The sequence below is a fragment of the Buteo buteo genome, chromosome 1 (assembly GCF_964188355.1).
Source record: "Buteo buteo chromosome 1, bButBut1.hap1.1, whole genome shotgun sequence".
NCBI lineage: Eukaryota > Metazoa > Chordata > Aves > Accipitriformes > Accipitridae > Buteo > Buteo buteo.
The window spans coordinates 69,327,594-69,343,781 of NC_134171.1; the positions used below are offsets into that span (position 1 = coordinate 69,327,594).

The window sequence follows — 16,188 nt, forward strand, 5'->3', positions numbered from 1 at the left end:
GCAACTTTAGAACTGCACAGACAACAAAGCAAATTTAGCTTATGAAAACACTTGTATCCAATTCAGTGAGAAACAAGCTCCAAGAAGCATTTTGCTGCAGGCCTAAGGAGCCTTGTGATTGGAGACCTGTGATGAGAAAAGTACTGTCTTGTTGCACAGAGCAGTGCCCCCTTCTCCCAGAACCTGGCTACCTTTTTATCATGTCAGAAGGTCACTGTCATACTCTTTTCAAACTCTTTATTACTCTTTTGAAATGATTAAAGTACTGTTCACAAAACTGAATTTTGTTCCTATTTCTCATACCCTTGAACCCAGCTGTTTCTTTTACTACCTTTTAGCTCCTCCTCTGAAAGCAAGAATTTGGAAAAAAATGTTTAGAATTATGCAAATTAAGTGAGGTTTGGTATAACTCTGTATATTAAAAAAAAGTGACTATTTGGTCATAGCTTGTAAAAACCCATATCCTAGTTCAAATAATCTTTGTCAAAAAGAAGGTTAGGGTGAAGAAGTTGTATCTGAAATATTGAAGCATTTTGCAGATGAGGATTTACCAAGCAAAAGAATGAGGAAAGAATTTATTCTTTCATGTTTTACTACTGATTGCAAATAAGTATAAGCTTCTCCCAAGTTATGTCTTTATACCTGTATGCATTCATCACTGTCTACATTAATTCTATTTTAACTATTAACTGATGATGGTAGGTTTAGCTAAAATGAATATAGAAAGACTGCTAATATACACAAAACAGTTTTGAAGACCAAAGTAGTGTAGGTATAATCCTTAAAAATCTATTATTTCTTTACTAGCATATTACTGAGTATCTCAGCCAAACATACTGAGGCTTTTCTGGGGAAAAAATATCAGAAGTACTTAAGACTTTCAATAAGACTGAGATTCTGAAGAAAATAAAGGCCAGATCTTTAAAGATATTTGGTACTTTCCATTAATTCTTCTAAGAATGTGGGCTGCATTAATTTTTGAAACTGAGACTTAAAGAGAACCAAAAATTTTATCCGTGATGTCTGAATTTTTCTTTGAACTTTTTGGGGGTCATAGCAGAGCCATAGAAGAGAAAAACAGTGACTTTACAAATCTCTGGTGAAAAATCCACAGTGTAATAAAAATGAACTAGAAAGTTCCTGTTGCATATTCTTACTGGTGATACTGCAGAAGATACCAGCCCAGTGGTAATTTTACTTTTCACTTAATTCAGGATATCTCGTAAAGTTCATTTTCAATAATCCCTACAAATGGAAAATAAAACAGTTATTGTGGTTAAAGATTTACTTACAGGTTAAAAAGTTGTTTTACAGGTATTTAAGGCTTTTAGTAAGTTTTTTTCATGTTTTGTTTTTTTATCACAGATTTAACCAATTTATACCTTTTCCATTTCACAGACTAATAAAAAAAAATAAAATCACATCTCAATTGTTTATTGTACTAAATGACACCTACAAACAATGTCACCAAGTACTGCCATGTAGTCCAGTACCTAATATAGTCATGTTAGCATTTGTTGAGTAACATACACTTGTAATAACTTTTTTTATGATATGATTTTATGCTATTTATGTCCATGGAAACAATGGAGCTGTGAGGAGTTTCACCCTTGGCTGAAAGCTTGAAATTATAACTGATGTCTTCAACGTGTGATTAACTGTCTTTGTGAGGGTATGTGTGCTGATAGATAGCTGAGAAGGTCATAGCAGCAAAATATTGGATATTCATTTTTATACTGCCTGAAATGCTTAAAAAAACCAAAACAGATTTTCATCGTGTTTTGAAGTATTGTTTACAAATTGGCTGTGATCTCTTCATTGTGGCTAAATTCTATGCTTTCTTGTTTGGTTTGGTTTTAGAAGGCTTTCTATACTGCAGTAATCATTATCCAACTTCCTAAAATGGTCCAGTGTTTTTCTTCTGTGCTCATGCATATACTTGTACCAGAAAAGCTGTGACATTTCAGTACAAAGCTGGACTAATAAGCAGCTTTTGGAATTATTAGGCAAAGCACTATCACTGCAAGTGCTGAACCATTTGAAATCGTGAATCAAATCAGCTTGCTCTGGGCCCTTTGAAATGAACAAGCACAGTGTTTCACCAGGCCTCCTAAGGAGTTTTCTGTATTTATCATAAATATTCATCCGTATCTTTTCAGCCTTTTGGATCTTTTCTAACATGCGTTGTTTGAAGTGCTTTTAAAACATGTTTAGTATGCTAATATAGGATACTTAAATTAGGTTCAGACCCTGTTCCGCTGCTGCTCTACAAACCCACTGGAGGAGTGGTAGTCATTGCAAAGAAGAGCTCACAATTCAAATAGGTAGGTTTAAAAAGGTAGAATAAGATAAGAAGAAAAAAAAGTGTCTACATCGGGACAGTAATTTGGTCAATCTCCAGCAGACACAGCTGGGAACACAACTCAGGCCAGTACATGCTCTGATATAAGCCTATATGTTTCTGAACACAGAAATAAGAATCTGAAATTAAGAAAGAAAAACACAGTTCTGAGACAAGTCTTGAATTAGTCTATTAGTTTGAGAGGAGATACATGGCTAGTTACACTTGGGCTATTCCTGTTTGTTTAAAGACTTTGTAGTATTACATCAGGCCATTTTTTGCAAGAGTGCAATGGCATAACATCATGTGCAAAGCAGTTCTGTTCTTCCTTCAGTGTTTGTTTAAGTACTTAGCTTTTTATTTAGCTTAGCAAGTGGTAGATTAACTTGTATCTAACCCTAGTCTCGACCTTATTTTGAAAACTATTGATCAGATAGTATTTGTGAACTTCACATAAGACTCAGATAACAATCTTAACTGTTTCTCTCTTTTTTTATTTCTTAAACATGTCATATTGAAATATGTGATGTGATGTTTTTCTTGATTTTGAGAGGCAAAAAGTTCAGTTGGTGGAGGTTAATACTTTCTCAAAGCCCGAAGTCATGGTAAACTTTTCTATCCTAGAATTATTGTCCTAGTCTTTTAATCTTTTGGTGTCTGTTAAAAATGCTTGGCTAACACCATTTATTTGTGGAAAAAGTAAGGAGCATCCCCACATAAATTAAATTAATATCTTTGCTACTTTGAGGGGCCTTCGAGAAATTTAAATTTGGTTACACATGTAGTACTTGTATACAATGCAAAGAAAACACCGTATCCCTATTTTTCTTAGCTAGTGGATTCATTTCACTTAGGAATACTTCATCCTAGGATAACCTTCTCCTTACGGGCTGCAGCTGAACTGAAATTGGCAGGGGCTGCTTCAGCTTGGAATGGTAACTCCGCCCCACTGAAGAATTTAAAACACATGAGACAAGCTGTACCTTTCTAACTGAGAGCTGGAATCTGGGCCACAGTGTGCAGAAAGAATTTTCATACTATGAAGGTCTCTAAATTTGTACATATCAATAGGTAATGTTCATTTATGTCCTACAAGCTAGCACACCGGTGTAGACTCATAGGAGATCAGGTATATTGTAATCTGGAGTCTTACTTGGTGAGATCAGATGTATTTTAACTCCAAAAGAAAGAGTGAATGTTGTGTGGGCTCTTTACACAATGTCGATGATTCTGAGTTTGCAGTCTAAGATAGGCACCCAATCCAAACAGCATAACAAACTCTGATCCTGCTGTTGGCTAGTCATACTCTAGTAAATAAAAGAACTAGGACAAGTCAGACACAAATAATGGACTTTATTTCAGAACCCAGAAAATGGAACAGGGAAGGCATTGTTCAGGAAATGGTTACAAACAAAAGCAGGCATGGCTTATACAGAGGACAAACACATTTGTGTTTCTTATATTGAACTAATTATTTCTTAGGTAAAGAGTGTCTTATGCCTAAGATATGGAAGACCTGGAAGTTTTTCTATTTACATGCCAATTGCTGAGGATGACTGTAATCTGCTTTAACTTGTACATCTATCTTTTGGTAAATGGTCTCTTTGTTCTCATAAATCCACACAGTTTGTGCATTTTGTACATCTTATTCCCTTATTTTTCATTATCTTGTGGTTTTCCCATTTACCACCCATGACTTTTGCAATTCAATAATTTTTGGCATGTCAGGTTAATATAAATAATTTGTAGTTTTTAATTGATTCCTGCTTCTACTGCAGCTGGTTTTAAGCTGTACTTACATACTTTTGGTTTACCTGAGTATTAATGTACGACTATCCCAATCACAGCTGTGACAACCATGATTGTACCGAAGAGTAACACCTTTACCTCTCCTCATTAAAATCTTTGGTTTGGCTTAACTTCATAAGATGTTAAAGATAAGATGTCTTTTATTTTTGTTTGTCTTTTGGTTTTGAACTTCAGTTTGCAGAAGAGGACTTTCATTTTAAATGAAAGAGGACATTCCTAAGTATGCATTTGATTTCAAGAACTGTAGTGTTTGTGGACAGAATTTTATAAATGTCAATGGAAACATGAGAGTTGGCAGCTCTGATTACAGGTAAAAAGTATTTCTGAAAGACTCTCTGAAGTAAACAACCAAATGCTGGTTAGCTGTGTTTCCACTCCCTCTACTTTTCTGTTGCTTTTCTGATATTGTCTAGACACTTACTGGCAGGAACATTCATAGGACAAATAAACTGGAAGTTCAGTGAATTATTGTGGAAAATGAATTTGGAATTCATCAGTAACTAGTATTTCTATGAGAAACCTGACTGTAAGAGTTAGTCACTTAATAAGTAAGTCATAACACTACCATGTGGTTTGCATTCAATCTAACCAATGTAGCACAAATTTGAAAACCTCTTATTTAGTTGTTGATAAATCATAAATCAAAAGTTGGAAGATGTAATTGTGAAAGTAATTGTTATAGAATTAAGAAAATTAATAATGGTTTATGTTACTCACAGGACAAAAAGCTGCATTTGCTGTATCAATTACTGTATGACATTTGCTATTCTCTAGTATAAAAGTATTTTAAAAAACAAACACTTAATAAAACAAAAACATCTATGTCTAATTGCCATGTTTACTTAATTAACATTAACAAAGCTTGAAAGATACATAAGCTAGAGCTGATTTGTGTATTCATGGGGATATTTTCTGTTGATTCCGAATATCAATTTGATAATAGGAAGTGGAATTCTCCCTGCTACCATAAGGGATGACCATGTTTTACCTTAATTTCATTTTAGGCCTGTTTCCTTTCACATCAGCCATGAACATGGACTCTGCACCTTTTATTCACTTCTCTTGTTTGCATCCTACCTGCTTGTCCAGACCCTAGAACTAAATCGTTTGGCTGCATTTCTGCCACCCACTCACATTGTTCTTTGGCTATTGTGGTTCTTTCTTTGGTTTTATGCTTTTTGATGTTGACTAGAAATCGATTCATTATTGATTGCTCTTAAAGTATGATGTGCACCTTGACATAGGAGAAAGTGCAGGCACAAAGGTGTTTGGTAGAATAAATCAGAAGGTATTTCTAGGATGGCGTACAAATGCTGAAGTTTGTGAGTCTTCATGAATATGCAGTCTCATGAAGCACATTAAATTACACCGAACAGTGCCAAATTGGAGAACACAATAAATGGGGTTTTTTTCTGTCCTGATGTAAGAATGATGTCAAAATTATTTGATATTGCTCTGATGAAAAAAAGAAACAGGAGAAGCTGATGTAACATGACTCTTTCCAGATGGTGGAGTCATGGTGTAGCAAATTTTATTTCCGTATAATAGTATGTGATTTTTACCTTTGAAATTTCCATTAAAATCCAGCCGCATTATCAGTTTGTCACGAACACTGAAGTCTTTCTAACTTATTCATTCTAACGGAATGATATATCTGCTCATAAGTATCTGAGATAGATTTTTGCCTGATACTTTCTATGCCTGGCCTCAGCTACAATGTCCAGTCTTGAGAAAAAATTGTCCAAATTATGCTCAGCTGTTTTGAAGTTAGAGTGAGGCAAAGTTGTAGGCTTCATGTACTCCAAATGACACTTCTGTGCTTTCGTAAGTCACGCAGCTGTTGTTATAAATCTTGAAGTAGGATCGTTTCATCGTTCTCAAACTGGAGTGAAAAACAAGCTGAAATTCAGAAACATGGGTTCATTATTTTAAAAGTTGACATTTGCAAATGCACAATAGCATGTCCTTTTTTTTCTGGTTAACAGAATAATTTAACATCTTGCACATCAACAAATTGCGTATTAATTAAGACCATCTGAGGTATACAGATGAATTCAAGTAGAGATTTGTCAAGACTTCAACATTCTTAAACTCTGTGCTTTAACTTAGGGTATGTTAATTGAAAATGTGTTATTCAAAGGACAGTTTATTTTAAAAATCACATGCTTGCTTTTATATATTTTTTTTAAAAACCAAATATCTTTCTTACATGTGAGAACTCAAGAAAACTAGATACAATAAAGGGGACTAACTCAGTGACATTCAAATACAGTGTAGATATTCTTATTCAGAAATAAAATAGCTTTATTCACTTTATCATAATTGACTTCCACAATTAATCAGGATAAACACATATGTGCCATGCAGTTTAATGTGATTCTACTAATCCATTTTAGAAGTTTATTGAGATTATTTTCCAGAGTATATATATACAAAAATATCTTAATTTGAAAGAAATTAGATAACTATATGGAGCAATTAACCTTTTTTGCACTTTCATTGTTTTGTCTATGTGGTAACATGAAGTTTAATTGGTATCTCTGCTTCTGAGTATAGCCCTATCATTTTTCTTGGTAGTGTGAATCTTACCAGTATCAGCAGAAGAAAACGTTTCTAAAACTACAAAAATGAGAAAAGAGCCCAAGTACATACTTTACCAAAAAAAAAGTGTCTTATATTTGTTATAGGTAGAATTTACATTGCTTGTGTGTTCTTAGGCTTTATTGCTCAAATAGTTTAGAAGCACTAAGATATTTTGTGTGTTTTTTCTAGTTTTCTTAGAAGTTAGAGAACATAGTTTTTAAAGCTACTGTTTTTACAAGATAGGGCCAACAGATGAAAACCCTGGAATCAAGGTAGTCTATCAGTAAAGGTTTCTGTCACCCACCACTATATGAACATATAAATAGTTTATATATTCACTTTCACTAAAAAATCTGAGCCTTGGCTACTTTTAGATACTCAATAATAAAAATAACATGAAATTTGGTAATATCAATTTTCCTCTTTTCCATCCAGAAGGGAGACACTATAATATTTGGAATCCCCCTTGAGTCTATAGTTTGACACTTTGCTTGGCTTTAATGTTTTGTTAAGTGTACCTTATATATTACTATAATATTAATATTTAATATTACTATATATTGTGCAGACTTACACTGCCTTAAACCTGAAAACAAGCCAAGTTGTTAATCAAATAGCTATTTAAAGGGAAATAAATTTGCTCCATTAGTTTAGAATACGCACTTTACGCATAATCCAATTAAGGAACACCTCTCTGGGCACAGGAAACAGCATGATGCTATCTAGATGGAATTCTCAATCATACTTGCGATCATCACATAATAACTCTAAGGAACTTGGCTCCAAGCCAAAAGTTTCAGCCCAGTAAGATTATATAACTGAAGCAAAGACCAATAACAGCATCTCTCCACACCTCTTTTAAAATGGACTGTATTTTGGTTTATTTTTCTTTCATAAAAATGCTTTACAGTAATTTTGCTTTCATACCTTCTGTGCCACTCTGTAAGCATGCCCATGATGCATGTCAGTCTTCTGCTGTGAAAAATTAAAATCTAAGATAGATAAGGTGTTTTATAAGAAGTAAATTTTTCCTTTTAAGTTGTTTACCACCATCGCTAGGAAAAACAATATCATTATGGAGGCAGCTGCAGGAAAAGCTAACACCAAGATAGCATTGATCACTCTTTTATGTTTGGGAATACTCTGGGTAAAAAAGAGCTGTTAGATAGTTGTCTAATAAGAAAGCAAGCAGCATTGAGACCGGCCGAAGTGCTATTTACAGTTCTCAAGGAAATTTGGGAGGTACATTAAAAACAAGAAGTCCAGAGTTTAGCCAGGTGCGGAGGCTGGGTCTGCATGGGAGCTGAGAGGGCTGGGAGCTGGAGCCTTCTCCAGACCCAAGGACAACAGCCTTGACTGAGTTCATCTGGTATGCATGGCACATTGCTGCTGTGTGACTGTGACTTTTAATGACTCGGAAACCACCTCATCACTGGAGGAAGGAATATGCTGGAGTTTGCCTTCACTCAGCTTGACAAGGTGATGGGAGGGATAGATCCTCCTTACATGAAAACACTTGTCAGTTGTATCAAATTTGGCAAGACAAGCACCAATGTCACCTTGAGAAAAATGTAACTCGGCTGACATTCAATGCGTATGCGTACACTACATGCTGCAACATAGCCTAATTTCATGTGATATATGCAAATACACTCTATTTTGCCTTTTTCTATTTCCATGGTGCGCTCTCAGAGCTGTATCTTGACTGATTAAAAGCAATGTGCAGTTTCTTCTGAGTTCCTGGTTTAAATAAGCAATGAAGGCGAATTCTGTGTGTGGTGGTGTACAACTTCTTCTGAATGTTGCCTGTTTAAGTAGGTAACTGGAGAATTCTCTGACATGTTGTTCAGGTTAGTTAAAAAACCCCCAACAAAATAAGAACCCTGAATGCTGTCAGCCAACAGCTTTTGTGATGTTTTAGAATTTGGCTTATATTCTCACAGTCAGCCAGCCAGCCAGCCTTGATTCAAAGCATTATAATTAAATATCAAGGGATTATCTGTCCTTGTAAGCACGTTGTAACAACTGCACCCCTGGTGTCTACTACTTCTTTGGTAGTATCGCAGCAAGGCTCATGGTGCTTTTATGTTAAATATGATTCTGTTAAAAGGTTCCTGGTATGTGAAAGCTGAACTAACTGGTGCTAATAGACACAGCCTTCACTGGTGCAAGAGAACTTGAACAAGACTGATCATTTATCCAACCTTCTTGCGCTCCTGCTTAGCATTTCCTAGAAAAAGCAGATGCAAAATTCACTCACTTAAGAAATAAAAGGGATGTATAAAACAGGTCCAGCTCAAAACTGGGCCCTACCTGAGCAGTGAAGTTAAAAAGCAGTGTTTGCTTCATTTTACAGTACTAATTATATTTGAAATATTTTTGCCAATTTTATTCTTTGGGGGGGGGGGTAATTTATTTGTCATTAAAATTGTCAGTTTATTTTTTATGTTACCAGCACTTGCTTCTTTACTTTGGTGTTTTAAGTAAAAATCTATATTAATAGAGATGTGCTGATCACTTGTAGCCCTCATTGAAAGAAACTGCAGTTGGCACATGTTTGATACCTGCCTGATACCTACCTCAGTCTGAGCAAGAAAGAGGTGAACAGCTACTGGGGTTCATGAGTTAAAACTCTTGGAAGGAAAAGCATGGCTAAGTTGCCAGTTTTACAGGGCATAAACTGTTTCTCTTACTTGCCTTCATCTGACTCCTGCAGACTGAGCATATCTGTCAAATGCTGCTCTTGGCCTCTGAGAAATCTTCTGCTTCTGACCTGTTTTCCTAAGGGAGTTGCAACTGTTAGTGCTTGTGCTTTGGCAGCCTATGATCAGAATATTTTAATTGCCTCCTAACAGCTTGAAAATGTGACTGACTAGAGATGCCCCTTGTCTTTGCTTGGCCTCCTTCTGGAAGACGGTCTGAGTGTTTTTGAGGTGTACTGAAAGTAACAGCCCCAATACAGCACAGCTCTATATTTTGCTCAGTTGCTAAGGGCTATCCAAAGATGAATTGGAGTATAGAAATTCCCATTTGGAGATGCTATTGAGAAGTAAAAATTAAAAGAAGAATTCTGTTCTTCTTTAATACTGCTGTATTAGTTTGAATCTGGGCAGGGGAGTAGTGCATAGTAAGCCAAGGTGTGAATTTATACAGCACAAGCAACCCTGTTGGAATTTGTTGTCTGGATATTTGTATCCAGTGTTTATACAAATTAGATTACTACAACCATTCAGAGACTGGAATTTTTTACTCAGTGGGAGAAAAACTACAATGTATTTAGAATGACTGTGACAATTCTCATCCTTGCCTAGTAAACCTTAATTTGAAAGTCACCATCAACATTGCCATTTACCTGTTGTGGTTGCATGTCAAGCAATTCCGACAGGAGAAGTCATTATAGTTGGCAGCCAGTTAATTAGTTTACAGGTTTTTAGGCATTAGGAGTTTATTTAATAAGAATGGTATGAGAAAGTTCTATGGTAGTGGAGGCTGTTTTGTCATCTAGGAAACATTTCAAAAGCTACAGGCTGCACCAGGGGTGGAAAGGTCTTTATTACACTGCTGCTGTCTAGCCAAACTTGAAAACGAGACATATTTGCTCACAGGACTGGAGTTTATCATGCAGAAAGAGTAATTAAATTTGAATTGTGTCAGCCAACTACCCTAAATGAAGAGAAGTCAATGAATGTTGCTCCAAGGAGAAAGAAGGAAACGATTAGTTATAATTATATTCAGTGTCCAAGAGAAATGCTTCACGCCCCTTGAATCTGCTGCAAATGGAGGAAAAAAACCTAAACAAAGTACCCTCAATAATTCTTTTAATGTTTAAAATTTCTTGAGTTCATGAGTCCCTATGGAAATTAGAGGAAAACAGATACTGCTGTAGTATACTAGTCTAAAGATTGATGGATGGACTGTTTGGTAGATGAGAAATTGGTTGGATGGTCACATCCAGTGGGTAGTGGTCAACAGCTCAATGTCCAGGTGGAGATCAGTGATGAGTGGTGTCCCTCAGGTGTCCATACTGGGAGAAATACTGTCCCAATACTTCACTTCATCAATGACATGGTGCAATCAAGTGCACCCTCAGCAAATTTGCAGACAACACCAAACTGAGTGGTGTGATTGACACACCTGAGGGACAGGATGACATCCAGAGGGACCTGGATAAACCTGAGAAGTGGGCCTACATGAACCTCATGAGGTTCAACAAGTGCAAGGTCCTGCACTTGGAATGGGGCAACCCCCCGTATCAATACAGGCTGGGGAATGAAAGCATTGAGAGCAGCCCTGTGGAGATGGACTTGGGGGTACTGGTGGATGAAAAGCTGGACATGAGCCAGCAGTGTGGACTCGCAGCCCAGAAAGCCAACCATATCCTGGGCTGCATCAAAAGAAGCGTGGCCAGAAGGTTGAAGGAGGTGATTCTGCCCCTCTGCTCTGCTCTGGTGAGACCCCACCTGGAGTACTGTGTCCAGCTCTGGACCCCTCAGCATAGGAAAGACATGGACCTGTTGGAGCGGGTCCAGAGGATGGCCACAAAAATGATCAGAGGGATGGAACACTTCTCCTATGAAAACAGGCTGAGAGAGTTGGGGTTGTTCAGCCTGGAGAAGAGAAGGCTCCCGGGAGACCTTATTGCGGCCTTTCAGTGTTTAAAGGGAGCTTATAAGAAAGGTGGGACAAAGGTTTTAGCAGGGCCTGTTGTGATAGAACAAGGGGTAACAGCTTTAAAATAAAAGAGGGTAGAATTAGACCAGATATAAGGTAGAAATTTTTTACAATGAGGGTGGTGAAACACAGGAACAGGTTGCCCAGATTGGTGGTAGATGTCCCATCCCTGGAAACATTCAAGGTCAGGTTGGATGGGGCTCTGAGCAACCTGATCTAGTTGACGATATCTCTGCTCATTGCAGGGGGGGTGGGCTAGATGACCTTTAAAGATCCCTTTCAACCCAAACTATTCTATGTTTCTATGATTTAAAGGCCCTCAGTAACTGAATGCAACCAATGAGGCTCAGTTAAAAATGCATTTACAACAAACTTACTGATTTTATTTTGATTTAGAAACTGTTTAGCAATAGATCAGAAAAGATTTGCACTGAAACCTTGGGTTGCAGTTAATCTAGAAGTGTGTGCATGAACCATTTGTAGAGTGTTACACAACACAAACCAAGGTGGTTCTGTGCTGAGAAAACAAAAGATGTCAAAAGTTGTTACAGGTGAAGCTGGCAGAGGTGGCTGTCATTAAAGTTACCTAATGTGTTCCTTTATGAGACCTTTTTTATGGTAGTGTATAACTTGAAAAAATTGGACCTGAGTTTTCCATGGCTAGCATCAGCCTTAGGCTAATTTTGGGGGGAAAGTTTCAGTAGGCAAAGAAGAAATTTAAGGCAAAACATATTGTTTAACCAATGGTTAAAAAAAAAATAGATCTTATAACAAACTTTTTGAGAAGCTGGAGAGCCTGGGGTCAGGAATCCACATAAACTTGGCTGTATCACAAGCCTCTGAAAATTTCCTATTATATAGTCTCTATGGGAGTTTGGCAGCAACAGTCCCTGAAGAATCCGTCTGCACTGGCCATACGTTAGAGTGCAGGGTATCTGGGCTGAACAGGAGTTTTCCTTATGTTTGGCCTCCAAAGCTACCTGTGGCTCCTGTGGTTTATCTGTTCTCCCTTCCTACCATCTTTGTGGCTCTATTTTATTTGTCCTGGACCAAGCAGCACTGATGTTAAGAAAGCCAGACAAGAGGAATTTGCATCAATGAAGCTGGATAATCACGGCACTTTGGATATCAAGTTTTACTTACAAGTGATACAGTGTAGAGGTCTGGAGCTTTTTGGAGGGAAAAACATTAGGATTTGGAAATGATCCAAATGTGGGATTTGGAGGAAAGAAGAAAGAAAGAGAAAAAAAGCAACCTCAAAGATTAAAGACCAAAGTGAATTTTTAAGTGACTTTGTGACAAGAGTGAAGAGGATGGGCTGGATTAATGTTTTGTTGAGTTTGAAGATACTGTGTCACAACAGAGCAAACGGATGGAAGCGCACAACTGGAAGGGGACAATTAGAGCATGAAAGAAGGAACAGATTTTTAAGTCACTGATGTATATAAGGTGAAGGTAAAGGCACGCTTGTCAGTCTGTTGGCCTTTCAGCCCTACAGACAAGGTACTATATTGAGCCCCACATTAAAGGGATTGCTGTACTTTATAAAAATGCTTGACTAGATAAAACAAGCAGCTAGTAGTCCTGTGGGACTCTGTCAAAAAATGTATGCCTTTTACTTCCACAACATGGATTTTAAGGGAGACTGAACAGGTACTTGGAAGAGATACCTATTGGGGTAACTGAGAAGGCAAACCACAGGAAGCTCAGAAAATGCCCTAAACTGCTTCTGCTTGGAGGCTGAGAGATTATACTGGGCGAGGCAGACTCTTGATCTGAAACTGTATGGCCATTCATATATTCTAAGATGTCACAGATGGCATTTTTTGGAGCCCAGGATCCTTTTTATCTTACACAGTGTTAAGGTTTAGGGGCTTTAGGAAGGAGGGGAGAAGACCATTTTAAAGTTTCCCAAGCTGCAGACAGAGCTCAGCTGAGATATTTAACAGAGATTTAAAGGTCTTCCAGGGAGCAGTTTGCTGACTCTTGGGTTACCTTCCTGTATAGTCTGGCACCTCTCTGTTGCACACATACATTTGCTGAGTGTAACTGGTTGGATTACTTGTTTATGCCGCTAGATAACATTCCATATAGCATATAAATTGCTCTATGTCATGTTGCCTGATTCATGCCCCCAAAAGATACATTAATTCCTTAATTTTATAAGGTGAGTTTTCTTTCTGAAAATTAAAGTGTTTTTCCAGCCATTTCACAGGCTCAGAACAGAAAATCTGTGTGGTATTTAGAAATGATTAGTTGCAAATTAATTATGGAAAAATGGCACAGTTTGCAGATTTGTTTTGTAAAAAGGCTGTTGTAATTTGATGTTAGATGGGAATGCTAATAGCTTAGGAAATAATTTGTATTTACTCCATATTTTTTTAATAGTATCTCACTTTTAAATAATTTTTATCTTTCTACTTTCTCATTACATTTCACTTCTTGGAGTTGTGGAATGAGCAAGAAAGAGATCGACTGTAAGACAATAATAGAAGATTGTCCTTCCAGCTTCCTCTTTCCTTGTAAAAAAAAAAAGAAAAAAAAAAAGAAAAAAAAAAGGCAGGGAGGCAAAGAACTGACGTGGTGCTATGTATTGTGAATGATGGTAGGGGGGAAGAAGCTGTTTTAATGGTTAACCCAGCAAAATACAAGTGAAATTCATTCACAAGCAGATTGCTAATGGTCCCATTTTCAATAAAGCTTTTGTTTTCAAGGATGTAAAAAAAGGACAGAAGGTGTCCTGAGCAGGGAATCTAAGTATTTTTCGTCACCCTGAGTAAAATCCCTGACATAAAAAATGCTTTCATAATTGTTATCATCACTCTGACCAAAAATCAATTAGACTTATCAGAGATTCTGGTGAAACTTTTCTCTCATGACTACGATAGGTGTTCTGTCTACTAATTATCTCCAAAAAATTAGGCCTCCAAAAATTTTGCCTAAGGATAAAACATAATTTAGCCAGACTAATAGTAACTCTTAGTTAGGATACACGTAGAAGACTTAAGAAAGGAACAGCTGAAAGTAAATACGGTAAGAAATTCTATTTAGGTCTTGGAAATCATTCAGTCTGAAGAGAAAAAAAAAAAAGTTACAGATTTTCATGTCTTTTTCTTAGTTATTAATTCCCTTCTGTCATTTGTAAAATTAAAATTGCTTCCATTCTTAACTTACATCTCAACTACTTGATTATATCCGCACTTCAGAATGCTATTTGACTTTGAAATGTTATGATTAATTCTGGAATTTTTATGAAGGGAGAAATTATAAGGGACATGTTCAATTAAACTCGTATTCATTTTTCTGAGCCAAAATTGAAAACAGGGGATAGCCCAAGAAAATGTTTTACTCTGGATTCTTTTTATTATATCATGGCAGTAAACTATAGATGAACCAGAATTCACACTGATAGGTGTGACAAAACATTCACAAGTAGTTTAGTTATCTTCTCCATTTTAACTAGTTTAGATTAAGCCTGAGAAATTAATTCCTCAGAGGTAACCATTCATGTAATTTTTATTCAAAATATGCAAAGTAGTGCAATGCAGTGTAAGCACAATAAGCATTTTACAGCTTTCATTTATTTAAAAGCTATTTAAGTATATAAAAGTATTTTAAAGATAATCCATTAGGAGAACTCTAAACTCTCCAAGCAAAGGTTTTCCTAGATGGTAATTCCTTGATCTTCCCCCAACCCCCTTTTTTCCTCCACAGAGAAACATTTAATTGACCACCAGATTCTTATTTAAGCTACTGCATTAAGCTACTACCTCAGCTGAAGGCACTACCTGGGAGGTGATTGCTGCTATCTGGGCTCAGGATGCATCATGGGACAAGCACTTTTTTTTCCCCTCCTGGAGAGATAGAAGTGGTAAGGTGCATGCTCTTTCTTCAGCCACTTGATTTTTTTTCTATGCTATGTAATTTATGTTTAGAAATATCTTTGATAATCTAGTAAATCTAATAAGATTGTGCAAGAGCATATTCCTTTCTCCTCAGATATTCTTTAGTTTTGTTATTGTTGTGGTTTTGTTATATTCCTGGAAATTTGGGGTTAATTCCTCAATCACTTGGTCTTTTCAGCCTGTGTTTCTTTTGGTGGGCAATGTGTTAAATGGGAAAGCATAGAAGTTTTACTGAGTATAAAATGGTCTGTTCAAGTCTCACCATCTTGTTGTCCTCCATGGGAAAAAAAAAAAATCTCTTTGGAATTTATGTATTTTGGATGATTTTACTGCTGACTTGTTTGAAAGTGCCCTTGAAATTAGACACAGGGAAGCTTTCTGGGTGGCAGAGAGTAAGGAGATAATGTTCTGTGCTCTAAACAATGGTAATCTTCTGCTTGAACCTGAGAGGTTAGAAGAAAACAGGGTTAGAATGGATCTCATTTTCAGTGGCATTGCCTGTTAGGGTATGACATCCTTTCAGACTCCCAATTTGCAGTTGAAAAGGAGAGAAAAGAGGCTATATGGCCTAAGAGAGAAAGGAAATAATATTAGAACACTAAATTTAGAGTAAATTTTCTTTAAAGTCTTGCAAAATAAAGCTGACTTTCTTGTGTGTTGCAAGCAGTGGAACATATTTTTGTTGGATGATGAGGGAGGGGTTTATACAAGTAGTACTTCTGCATCTGATTTTCCATCAGAAGCATGCAGGTGTGTTGTGTTAACTGACAGTACAGGTACATTGAGGACAAAATATGAATTAGCCACTACAGTGCCAGTTTTCATGTTTACTGGTTATGGCTTTTGTCCATTATGCAAATGGACGTATCCATATGTTTT

At 36.7% G+C, this 16,188-nt stretch overlaps 1 protein-coding gene across 4 annotated transcripts in view; it reads left to right on the top strand.

Annotated features, from left to right (window-relative positions):
* TTC29 (tetratricopeptide repeat domain 29) overlaps positions 1–16,188 on the top strand; it is a 374,033-nt gene that overhangs the window by 82,880 nt on the left and 274,965 nt on the right. For 3 of the 4 annotated variants that reach the window (XM_075035158.1, XM_075035166.1, XM_075035148.1), the window contains exon 2: positions 15,119–15,275. The exons of the other annotated variant lie outside the window; for it this stretch is intronic. The gene's annotated coding sequence lies outside the window, so the exon portion shown is untranslated. The remainder of the gene's footprint in view (positions 1–15,118; positions 15,276–16,188) is intronic. 4 annotated transcript variants of the gene reach the window in all.